Source organism: Scylla paramamosain, chromosome 10 (genome assembly GCF_035594125.1).
Source record: "Scylla paramamosain isolate STU-SP2022 chromosome 10, ASM3559412v1, whole genome shotgun sequence".
NCBI classification, from domain to species: Eukaryota; Metazoa; Arthropoda; class Malacostraca; order Decapoda; family Portunidae; genus Scylla; species Scylla paramamosain.
In genome coordinates, this window is record NC_087160.1 from 8,501,951 (window position 1) to 8,514,558 (window position 12,608).

The following is a 12,608-nucleotide window of genomic DNA, read 5'->3' on the forward strand; positions in this document are numbered from 1 at the left end:
TGGGACAGGTGCGCTGAGAACACTGGAGCTCGAGGCACGCCGCTCGAGGCACACGCGCCGGACAAATCTCATCACTTGTAAGCTTCGTAAAGGCTGAGTTTAAAGTTCATTTAATCAACCATCATCCTGGAACTGTGGCCATCTTTCCTGATGGGACAGACGGTGCCGGCCTCCGCGCGTGTGGTCAATGAACACATGCCTGCAACCTGTCTGGGGCGGGATGTCGGGGAGACATTTCCTGACGTTCGTGTCAGTCCTCCGTTGACCTCCTTGTGTCTGGGGTGGAGGGAAAGGCAGTGGGACCTGTTGGTGCTAGTCGGCTGGCGGCAGATATAAACTGCGGGCAATTTGACTACTGATATCCTCTTGCATGACACCCCAGTGCACCAGCGATGCCTGTGTGCCGCAACTCATGCATCTTAAACTTTCTTTTAATGTAGGTGACGGCAGAGATAACAGAGACTGAGGTCAGCTGTTGGTTTTATTTATTTACACGGGTGATTCGAGTTCTGAAGTACAATAAGTAGATCAAGTAAGCAATGTAGTAAATTAATATGGAACCAATATCTAAGTAACATAGCGGCTGTAAAAGTTCATTCAACTGAAAGGTGACTCATCGTAATTCACGGAGGCGAGACACGACAAGTCAGGGACGGCGCCGGGTTGCGGGCTGAGTGATTCCCGGCCTGGCACCCACCACTGGCCACGCTACCACACGACACCAGCTACACACACACACACACACACACACACACACACACACACACACACACACACACACACACACACACACACACACACACACACACACACACACACCAAACCTGCCTTAACGAACACAAACCCCCGTCACATACCGCACCAGGTTTAATGGGAGTTTGTCCTTACAGTCTTGTTTTATTTCGGTACGCGGCGCTGCCACTGACAGACCCGAGTAATTGCAATACCCAAGCCTCGGGATCTGCGGCCAGAGAGGGTAAAAGGAAAAAAGAAATAGGAAAATGAAAAGGCTGGCATGATGCATGTAGTACGGAAGGCTATGAAAAAAATTAATAAAAATATCACGTGATGCCGCCTGTCTCCTGGAAAGAAAGTATCTTAGTGTAATTAGAGCAAACCTGTCTCCATATATCATTATGAGGTTTGGTGGTGGGTGGATGGGGCAGGAGGGGGAGGACGTACAGAGAAGAATAATGAGGATGCAGGAAAGGGGAAGCAGGGATGATAGCATTCTAGACTCGATGTGGTCTCGTTGCTAATGTTGATTCATGTAATGCTGCATTATATTCAAGCTGGTAATATCTCATCATCATATTGAGGTTTCGTTCATTTTTTCTGTAAAGTTATGGATGAGCGTTAGTGTGTGGGTGGGTGACTGCACTGGTGGTTCAGGTGCTGCCGAACACAACACATCGCCTGCTTGACACACAGGAGCTGATACCGCTTCCACCGTTATCTGTGCCTGCTTCCTTCTACTGAATGCAGGATGTGCTCATTTTAAGACTGAATACAATTGGAAGATTTATAAAGATGTATCGTTTTGCACTTCATGCCAAAAGAAGAAAAGAACAAAAACCAAAGTTGTATCCTTTTCTCTGAAAAAAAAAAAAAACATACCTATTGTTAACGTCGTGTTGTGCCGAAAAGACCATTGTGTTTCTTTATAAATTTTCCAGCAGATGTATTGAATTTGTTTTCTTATGTCATTGTTACACAGGAGGAAGTCTTGCATGAAAATGTCGCTCGGGAGTCTGGGAGGGATATTACCTGTGTGTGTGTGTGTGTGTGTGTGTGTGTGTGTGTGTGTGTGTGTGTGTGTGTGTGTGTGTGTGTGTGTGTGTGTGTGTATGTATGTATGTGTGTGTGTGTGTGTGTGTGTGTGTGTGTGTGTGTGTGTGTGTGTGTGTGTGTGCGTGTTTTAACAAAATATTCTCTTCATCTGTAGTACTTTCCCGATATCGTTTTTAATTATATTTAATGGTGAGGTAACAATTTTTGTATATTTTCATATATTTATGATAACTTGTGTTAATTTTCCCTTCCATCGCGAAACATTTCCATTAGATCTATTTCAATGGCGGGGAACAGGTCCACAACGATAGAGAGAGAGAGAGAGAGAGAGAGAGAGAGAGAGAGAGAGAGAGAGAGAGAGAGAGAGAGAGAGAGAGAGAGTGAGTCGTTTGGCGTCTGCCTCAGTCAATCTCCTCCGATATTAGTGACATATTTACCCAGTTCTCATTAATTTCCTTTCACTTGTCTCGTCCTGGATGGCGAGACTGAGCCGGGGGTCAGGGTAATCAAACTCATGTCATGGAAGGCTTTCTCCAGGCACTTGTGAATAAATAAATAAATATATAAATATATATATATATATATATATATATATATATATATATATATATATATATATATATATATATATATATATATATATATATATATATATATATATATATATATATATATATATATATATATATATATATATATATATATATATACATATCATAGAGGCCGGTGAAAGGGGGAAAAAAAACAAAAGAAGCCGTTCGCATTGCTCTTCTTTAGAAGAACCAGACGGATCAGGAGTGATGGACAGTTTAGTTTCTGATGTGAGTTAAAACAGGAAGAGAGTTCCAGAGTTTATCATATAAAGGGAAGAGAGAGTAAAGATGCTGGTTAGCTTGCGTTAGGAAGGTGAATGGAATAAGGATGAAAGTATTGTAGAGCAACGCCGAGGGAGGCGTGAGGAATGCAGTTCTGAATAACAATTACCATATAAATAACGATAAAACATAGTAACAGATACAGCATTACGAAGAAAATTAAGACAATTAGAGGAGAGGAATCGATACGACAGAAAACATTTGACTCCATCTTGTTTAAGAGGGCTGTGTGAGATGAGTCTCTCCATGAGGAAGTAGTAATCTGTACGTAGACGGCTAGGGCCCTGTGCAGGGTTGAGAGATGGGAAGAGAAAAATATTGGTGGGAGCGACACAGAGCACCCGACTTCATGAAAGTCGTTTTAGGAAAAGAGGAGACGTAACGTTGCTAGTTGAAATTTTTAGTGGACAGTTCATGTATGTTCATTGTATAGGAGGGAGAAAGGTAAAGAAGAGGGAAAAGTCGTGTGGAGTGGAGAGATGAAGGAATTGAGTTTTTTAGTTATTACAGTAAACGCAAGGTTTGCCTTACTCCATTCTGAAATAAAAGAAATGTCAGAAGCTCGGCGTTGTGTGTGTGTGTGTGTGTGTGTGTGTGTGTGTGTGTGTGTTACTGAATGAGGAATTTGCTGCACCTCCACTAACGCTGTTATCATGTCATTATTCAATGTTCCTCTTAATGGTTGGCTGGCCATTACGGTTTTTAGGGTGACACCATCTCTCTTAACAGTCATGAGACGGAATCTGGATAAACGGGAAGGGGCAATCGGATTATAGCTCACTTAGTTGTGTTGGGAATTTTTTTTTTCTTTCATGCACATACTTGCGCAACTTAAGGCATTTTTACTGCAATTGTTTCATCTGTTTGGTGTTGGATCGTTCTCTTCTTGCTTTGGAGGCTGAGATGGTTAGTTCTTGCCCGTAGTGGCGCAAGCAGGGTTTTTTTTTTTGAGTGACACCTTTACAAAGACACCATTCGGAGATCTCTGACACAATCACCGTTGAAGGCAGGGTTGATAGGAAGGTATTCTTCCACCACAAAGCGGTAGCTAGAAAAAACTGTCAGGCTCTAGCAGGACTCAAACTTGGAACATCGAGATCACTACGTCCGAGCGCTGACCACTCGGCGAAGTGATGACGCTGACCCGCTGGCTGGTGACAGTCCACAAGTATTGCACGCAGTCAGTGTGAGGCAACCGGCAGGGTGATGCGGCGGGGCAGATTGAGGTGTGTCATTCTCATGGGGGATCATCATCAATTTGAGTGAGTGGATCTTGTTTTAATGTTCATATCAGGCATCACAGTACAGACATTCTAATGAATATATAACAGTATTTATTTTCTTTTACGTATTTTTGTATTCAGGAAGATTCTTAAAGAGGGATGGGTTTGTTAAATGCGATGAAGTTTGTTGAGATATGAAAGTACATCATTTTGAAGAAACATCATCTGGCATTCATTAGTATGAAAAATCTCGTCAGTTCTACATTATCACCCCTTTATATATATATCCTTAGGCTGTAGGAATGTTTTGTTAGGATTATCTTATCGTTAAGGATTCTCCTGTAAGCCGCGCCACGTTGCATCTCGTAGGTGGTGGTTCCAAAATGAGTCAGGGTTGGAGTGGGCAGCAGACTAAGATTACTTTCAGCGAAATGAGTTTCTAAAGTGCCTCCTCCAGACACTTTGTGTGAAAATGAAGGGGTAAGGAAATTTATGTATTTGCCTCTTAGTTAACTCGAGTCACGAAGATTTGCAGAAAAAAAATATTTCTTACCATAAATTTCTTAATTTTTTTCTAAAGAGAATGCGAGGATTGAATATAAATATTTTATTAAATACTTTTGCTATATACTACTTATAATCAGTTTGTCATTTACAGATAAACATTAGATGGAAAGAAAAGAAAATAGGGAAAACAGCAATATGGAAGTACCTAGACAATTGTGACAAGTTGAAACAACAAGCGGAATGAAATGTAAACTACAGTTACTGTTGGGTGCTACTGGAAGGCTGCGACAAGAGCTATTAAGTAGAGAGATTGTAGCAAAGCAATTACGAATGTTGTTTGCGTGATGAGGTTTCTTGTTCTCATAGCAAGTTATCATAAATGTGTGTGTGTGTGTGTGTGTGTGTGTGTGTGTGTGTGTGTGTGTGTGTGTGTGTGTGTGTGTGTGTGTGTGTGTGTGTGTGTGTGTGTGTGTGTGTGTGTGTGTGAAACGTGGCACAAGATTAAAAACACGTAAGCACAACAGAAGCGCTTTTATCTGCTGAGATAAAGTATAAGAGCAACCACTTAGGAGAACAAGGTGTATGAGAGAGAGAGAGAGAGAGAGAGAGAGAGAGAGAGAGAGAGAGAGAGAGAGAGAGAGAGAGAGAGAGAGAGAGAGATAACAAGGTGTATGAGAGAGAGATAACAAGGTGTATGAGAGAGAGAGAGAGAGAGAGAGAGAGAGAGAGAGAGAGAGAGAGAGAGAGAGAGAGAGAGAGAGAGAGAGAGAGAGAGAGAGAGATAACAAGGTGTATGAGAGAGAGATAACAAGGTGTATGAGAGAGAGAGAGAGAGAGAGAGAGAGAGAGAGAGAGAGAGAGAGAGAGAGAGAGAGAGAGAGAGAGAGAGAGAGAGAGAGATAACAAGGTGTATGAGAGAGAGAGAGAGAGAGAGAGAGAGAGAGAGAGAGAGAGAGAGAGAGAGAGAGAGAGAGAGAGAGAGAGAGAGAGAGAGAGAGAGAGATAACAAGGTGTATGAGAGAGAGAGAGAGAGAGAGAGAGAGAGAGAGAGAGAGAGAGAGAGAGAGAGAGAGAGAGAGAGAGAGAGAGAGAGAGAGAGAGAGAGAGTTGTCAACGCTAACATTCAATCATGTCATTGGGTGTTTTAGCCTTTGGTCCACCCTCCGTGCCTCCCCTTCCCTCACCCTCCCTGCCTCTCCCAGCCGTCACCAGGCCATTAATCTTGAGGCGTGATTGGCCAGGGTGATGCAGGGCAGGGCGTGCTGGCCGCCTGCTGGTGACGCCGACAACGCACGCACTGAGGCTGGGGCGGAAAGGCAGGGGAGTGCGAGGTGATGGTGTGACACGAGAGAGAGAGAGAGAGAGAGAGAGAGAGAGAGAGAGAGAGAGAGAGAGAGAGAGAGAGAGAGAGAGAGAGAGAGAGAGAGAGAGAGAGAGAGAGAGAGAGAGAGAGAGAGAGAGAGAGAGAGAGAGAGAGAGAGAGAGAGAGAGAGAGGGGGGGCGGCTGCTGCTGTTGCTGTTGATAAAGGTTAAGGTGCGTGATACTCAAAGATGTTACCATTTTGGCTTTCACTCAAAACAATTACATTTAAGTGTAATGGCACACACACACACACACACACACACACACACACACACACACACACACACACACACACACACACACACACACACACACACACACACACACACACACACACACACACACACACACACACACACACACACACACACACACACACTCGGAGAATAGTACAATTACGCCCCAAGACTTGTGTACATGTGTACGTGCTTGTGTGGGGAAGACTACATACGATGGGCGTTGAGTGGGAGAGATTGATGGAATGGGGGAGAGTATGGAAGAAGGAGACTGTGGGTGGGGAGTGAAGAATAAAGACGAGGCGAAGGAGTAAAGGAAAGAGGCGGAGGAAGAGGAGGAGGAGGAGGAGGAGGAGGAGGAGGAGGAGGAGGAGGAGGAGGAGGAGGAGGAGGAGGATGAAAGGGCAAGGGTGCAAAGTTAATAAAAGTAATGGGGGCCCTCGCTTGTCGCCGGGAGATGGGAGGCCCTAATGGGAACATCATGCATAGGGTGGTCCTCATTGTCCTTCGCTCAATGGACTTGCTGAATGGCGGACAGCGGGCGGGCGGCAGCGTTGGCGGCAGTGGCGGCGGCGGTGCGGGGCGGGGAATACTTGTCTCCTAAGCTCACGTGATTATAAAGTATGGGAGTTGAGTTGCCTGACCGGGTGGATGTGAAGGAGAGAGAGGGACGGGGAGAAGAGTGGAGTTGAGCTGGAGAGTAAAAAGGGTAGCTGGAAGAATGGAGAGACTGAAATAGGATGGGGAAGAGAATGGAGGGACCGGGAGAGAAACGAAGTGATTGGCTGAGAATGGAGGCTTATATAAGGTGTGAAAGAATGGTGATGGGAAAGGGGATGAAGGGAACGCAATGAAAAATGGGGGATGAGTTAAGAGCGAGGAGTGAAAATAAAAAAAAAGGAGTGAGGAGATAGGAAGGCAATGAAAGGGCAAGGCGAGGCGTAGTGATGGGGAGGGGAGTGAAGGCGGAGTGTGGGATGAATTGAAGAGGAAGGAAATTGAATGATAATATAAAAATTAATTTCAATAATGATGATGTTAATTATACCAGTGGTCGTGGTGATGATGGTAATCATGATGATACTACATGCTGCTGTTACTGCTGCTACGGCTATAACTAGTGTACTACCACTACTTTGTACTACTGCTGCTGCTGCTGCTGCTGCTGCTGCTGCTGCTGCTACTGCTACTACTACTATTACTACTACTACTACTGCTACTACTACTACTACTACTACTACTACTACTACTACTGCTACTGCTACTAGCAGCAGCTGCTGCTGCTGCTACTGCTACTGCTACTACTATATACTTACTACTACTTCTACTACTACTACTACTACTACTACTACTACTACTACTACTACTACTACTACTACTACTACTACTACTACTACTGCTGCTGCTGCTGCTGCTGCTGCTGCTGCTGCTGCTGCTGGTACTAGCAATCATTGTTACTGATAATGATAATATTGTTTTTACAGTTTCAGCGCCAAACAACAATTATTGTTAATTGTTTTTACTGCTACTATTATTATGAATCCAGCAGCACAACATTTAATTACCTATTACATGCATTTATTTACCACTGTGATTAATTTATTCTCAGTTCTTCTTGGTTTCAGTTCGGAACAAATATATACATATTTAACGAAATAGCAAAATACACAATGTACGAATGTATGATGAGGGTGGGTGGAGATGAGGTGGTGGTGGTGGAGGTGGTGGTGGTGGTGGTGGTGGCGGTGGTGGTATGTCGGGGCATTATGAAAAGATTTCATAGTATAAAAATAAATAAATGCTTATTCGGATATTGCGTTCATTATGTGATGGGTTTAGCGAGCGAATGTTGAAGCAGTGACAAGAAGGGAATGCTATGCCTGTTGCTCTTGCTGCCATTTCATTACTCATCCTTTTCTTCCCTCTTGGTTCTTTCGTAAACTCTTGCTCCGTCCTTCCCTCTTCACCCTCCCTCCCGCTCCCTGCTTCCCTCCGTCCCTCTGTCATCCCGTGAGACTGGCGGTTTTAATCTCGCTAATTCCGAGCGGGAGTTGAGTGTCCTCTCAATCAGGGCGGCCAGCCAGGTGCCGGCAAGACCACCTCATTATCCTGATTGACTTCCATTGTGCTCTGCCGTCCTCTACACCTCACCCTGCCGCCAGTCCCTGTTGCCGCTCGCTACACCCCTTGCATGCCTGCACTCCCCTGCCGCCAGCCACAACACTTTCCCTGCTGCCATTTTCATCACCCCTCTGTTTACTCTGCCTTTTCCCGCTAGTCCTCCTTCAGCTGTCTCTCTTTCCCCATTCAGCCTCTCCCGCCACTCTTCATTTCGTTTATCTTTCCTTTTCTCCCTTCCTCATCACTCTACTCTGACCGTGTCGCCATACTCCTCCTGCCGCTATCCTCTATCTGCTCTTTGTCGCCCTCCTAAACTGCCCCTGCCGCACTATCTCTTGCTGTCCCTATCCCTATCGCATTCCCTCCTACTGCCCCTGCCGCGTTCCCTCTTACTGGCCCTGGCGCACTCACTCTTATTGGCCCTGCCGCTTCCCCTAACACTTGCGCCCTGCAATCACTCCCACTCTCTACATTACCTTCCCAGCCGTGCGTCTACTCTCCCGGCAGCACAACTGTTTGGACCAATTACGCTCTGCACAATGGACTGCAGCTCCCCTCCTCCTTTCCATCCCGTGAGATGCAAGTTTATTTAACATAAAATGTTGATGAAGTTGGCCTGGTGTGCTGGATGAGTGGTGCGCCAGGCGGCAGGTGCGGAGAGGCAGGGAGGCGGTGGGGGATGCTAGGCAGGTGGCGAGAAGCTTAGCGGGATACGTGGATGTGAATAGAAGCAGGTGTTTCCTAGGAAGGGTTAATCGGTGGAAGCTTGTTGGTGTGTGTAAAGGTAATCCGAGCTGATGAACTCCTTACGCCATACAGCTACTTGACATGGGCCAGGCAGGTGGGGCTTAGCGGCACGAGGCGGGAAGAGGTAGGCGGCAGCAGGTGGCGCAGACAGGTGACAGGTACGGGCGAAATAATGAGGCGTTGGTGGAAGAGGATGTAATATGGACGGAGGTACTTTTTATATGGAAGATGTGTGCAAGTGGATAATGAGTAAGTGAAGATAATTGGAGGATTACTAGGTCCATATTAAACATCCTCCACCTCATATACTTCTCATCCTTAGTCTCTCTCACTGCTGCTGCTTCGCCACCTTACTGTGTACTCACATACCTGTAACTCATTAAAATGAACTGCTCAACTCTTTGTCCTTCTAGTCATCCAAATCCTCTCCTCCTTTATAATACCGGTCGTCGTGTTTGTGTTGTTTGTGCTCCTGCTTCTCAAGTTCCTCCTCGTCTTGCTTTTTCATGTCTGGGTGGGTTTGAAGGGGAGTGAGGAGGAAGGCAGCAGGTGAGGCAGGGAATGAGTGAAGAAAGAGTTGGGGATCGGGATGGATGAGTGGTCAGCGCTCAGACATGGCGATCTCTGTAACTCGAATTCGAGTCTTTCTGGAGACTGGCCATTTTCAAGTCATCTTCGAGTAACAGAATACTGCACACATGCATCCTCTCAGTCCTGCTTCGGACGGCATTGCATCGGAGAGCTTTGAAGGACAGAACGAGCCTCCGTAAAGGCGTCAATCGGAGTCATACCTGCGTCGCCACAGAAGGAGGACCGACCATCTGAGCCTCTTAAGGAAATTATGGGCACGACCATCTAAGCCTCAAAAAAGATGATTTGGTGTTGAAGTGTCTGCTGGCGCTACAGGCCAAGAACATAAAGAAAAATCTTTCCGTTGGCTTATCCTAAGTGAAGGCCAAGGTAGAGCTCTCTCTCTCTCTCTCTCTCTCTCTCTCTCTCTCTCTCTCTCTCTCTCTCTCTCTCTCTCTCTCTCTCTCTCTCTCTCTCTCTCTCTCTCTCTCTCTCTCTCTCTCTCTCTCTCTCTCTCTCTCTCTCTCTCTGTGTATGTGTGTGTGTAAGGAGAGAGAGAGAGAGAGAGAGAGAGAGAGAGAGAGAGAGAGAGAGAGAGAGAGAGAGAGAGAGAGAGAGAGAGAGAGAGAGAGAGAGAGAGAATATTCATATGGCATTAAAATATTAAAGTTGTCCTTGCGGAATCTTATACTTGTAGTTGATGTGAACGAAGAGACTCCCGGGAGAATCTTCACGTCTATTGACGTTTCGGGAATACATTAAACTCTCATCTCCAGAAAACTGCAATGATAAAATAACGAGAGAGAGAGAGAGAGAGAGAGAGAGAGAGAGAGAGAGAGAGAGAGAGAGAGAGAGAGAGAGAGAGAGAGAGAGAGAGAGAGAGAGAGAGAGAGAGAGAGCATGCACCACGCAGGCACCAAATTAATCAGAGAGAAACAAGTAGCCTGACTCGGGAGGCAGATACACTACCTTCCTCTCCCTCTCCCTTCCTCTTTCCTCCTCCCCTCTCCTTCCCTTGCCTTCCCTTCACTTCACCAAGTTTCGCGAGGCACTACAGCAACTCCTCAAATCCTGGCATTCCGTTCTCCTCTCGGCCTTCCTGTTCCCTTTCCACTTCCTTTCTCTCTTCCCTTTCAAATATCCTCTCCAAATATTTTTTTTTACTTTCTCCTTCACCTCCTTCCTGTCCCCTTTCGCGGCTCATTTCACAGACTTACACTACCCTCCTTTTTTTTCTTCTTTTTTTCTTCCACTCTTTCCTTTTTCCTCATTATAAATATTTCGTCCCTTCTCTTTACAGTTTTTCTCACTATCCTTCTAACTTTTTTTTCTGTTCCTTCCCGTCTCCTCCCCTCGCGGTCCTTCACCATAACTCCTCTCCCCGCTCTCACAATTTCTTCCCAATCACGTCTCGTCCTAAAAGAGTACAATGTTTTTTTTTTTTTTTTTTTTTTTTTTGCTTCCCAGAATTATTTAAGTCCTGGCCTCTGTACTCCACCAGCCTTTCCCAGACATTGCCAGTGTACTTTGTTCAGCTCCCCATACCCATGCATCTTTCCTCACACTTCCAATACATCCCATGCTCTTACAGTACTTCCCATGCTCCATGTTAGTACACGCCATCCACTAGAACTCTCCCCATGCTCCCTGCACCCAAAGAAAATGTTCCTGTTTTCCCCTCTCGACCCTGCAAGTCCCCCACGTTGTCTGAATACGTCACGCTTATGCTAAACTCGGCGTATCTGAAACACATTACTGCCCAGCCGGCTAAGGGGAAAGGGGAGTGATGAGGCGACCAGCACGCTACTCAGGATGGATGAGGTGCGTGGGTGTATTGTGGGTGTATGGTGAGGGGAGTGGCCGTGTTGTGTGATGGTATAGTGGTGAGGGTGATATGTATGTTGAAGGTAATGCGATTCCATGTTATGTGTTGAGAATGTTGGTTGTAATAGTAATGATGTATAGCGTGTGTTGGTGTTTATTTCAGTGATGGAGAGGGTCTGATAGACACCCGGGCGACACAAAGGAACATAAAAGAAATAACCAACAACAGATATTGGCCCTTACGAGGTTTCTTACGTTAATTTACACTCTTATATAGTAGCAGATGCTGGACTAAGCCTCCTCTCAACTCTGAGATAGTCCACCGTCTGTTCTATCTCTCGTCAGCAGAGTACGTGTTTTTTTAGTAAAGGTGATGCCTCACCTGTCCTGTTTCGCGTCCATTACACTGACTGGCAGAACCTGACCTAACCTAACCTTGTAGTAAGAAAACAGTAATGGTCGCTTTTCTGTCTCATGTTACCACAGCAACTACATGGACATGATTAGTTTTTGAGGACCAGTACTTTCCTCTCACACTCCCTCCGTATTCCCGTCTTCATTCTCCTTCTGCTCCTAACTCAACAAAGGAAACTTGCCACGTATCACAACCTTGCCGTAGTGTGTCTTATTTAATTGGAAATGTTCTCTTTATAAGTGTTTTAGTGTTTCTTTTACTACTGTTTATACTACTACTACTACTACTACTACTACTACTACTACTACTACTACTACTACTACTACTACTACTACTACTACTACTACTACTACTACTATTACTACTACTACTACTGCTGCTGCTGCTGCTGCTGCTGCTGCTGCTGCTGCTGCTGCTGCTGCTGCTGCTACCACCACCACCACCACCACCACCACCACCACCACCACCACCACCACCACCACCACCACTACTACTACTACTACTACTACTACTACTACTACTACTACTACTACTACTACTACCACCACCACCACCACCACCACCACCACCACCACCACCACCACCACCACCACCACTACTACTACTACTACTGCTACTACTACTACTACTACTACTACTACTACTACTACTACTACTACTACTACTACTACTACTTTTACTACTACTACTACTACTACTACTACTACCACCACCATCGCTAATAGCGTATTAATCAGACGAAAATCCACTCGTGCCTTGGAGGTCATCTTGAAAGTGTCATATTCACATCTTTACTAAAAGATTTTTGTCTCAATCATCGGCGATGCGCGCATCTCATGGCCAGTTTACCACTTTCTCAAAATATATTTCTTGCTATTTTCACGATGTTCTAAAGCTATGCATGACGGTAGTATCCACGTATGTCTGGCTTGGTAA

General features: G+C 45.4%; 1 protein-coding gene across 6 annotated transcripts in view; it reads left to right on the plus strand.

Annotated features, from left to right (window-relative positions):
* Positions 1 to 12,608, plus strand: part of LOC135104199 (alpha-protein kinase 1-like) — a 160,194-nt gene that overhangs the window by 34,826 nt on the left and 112,760 nt on the right. The window lies entirely within an intron of this gene.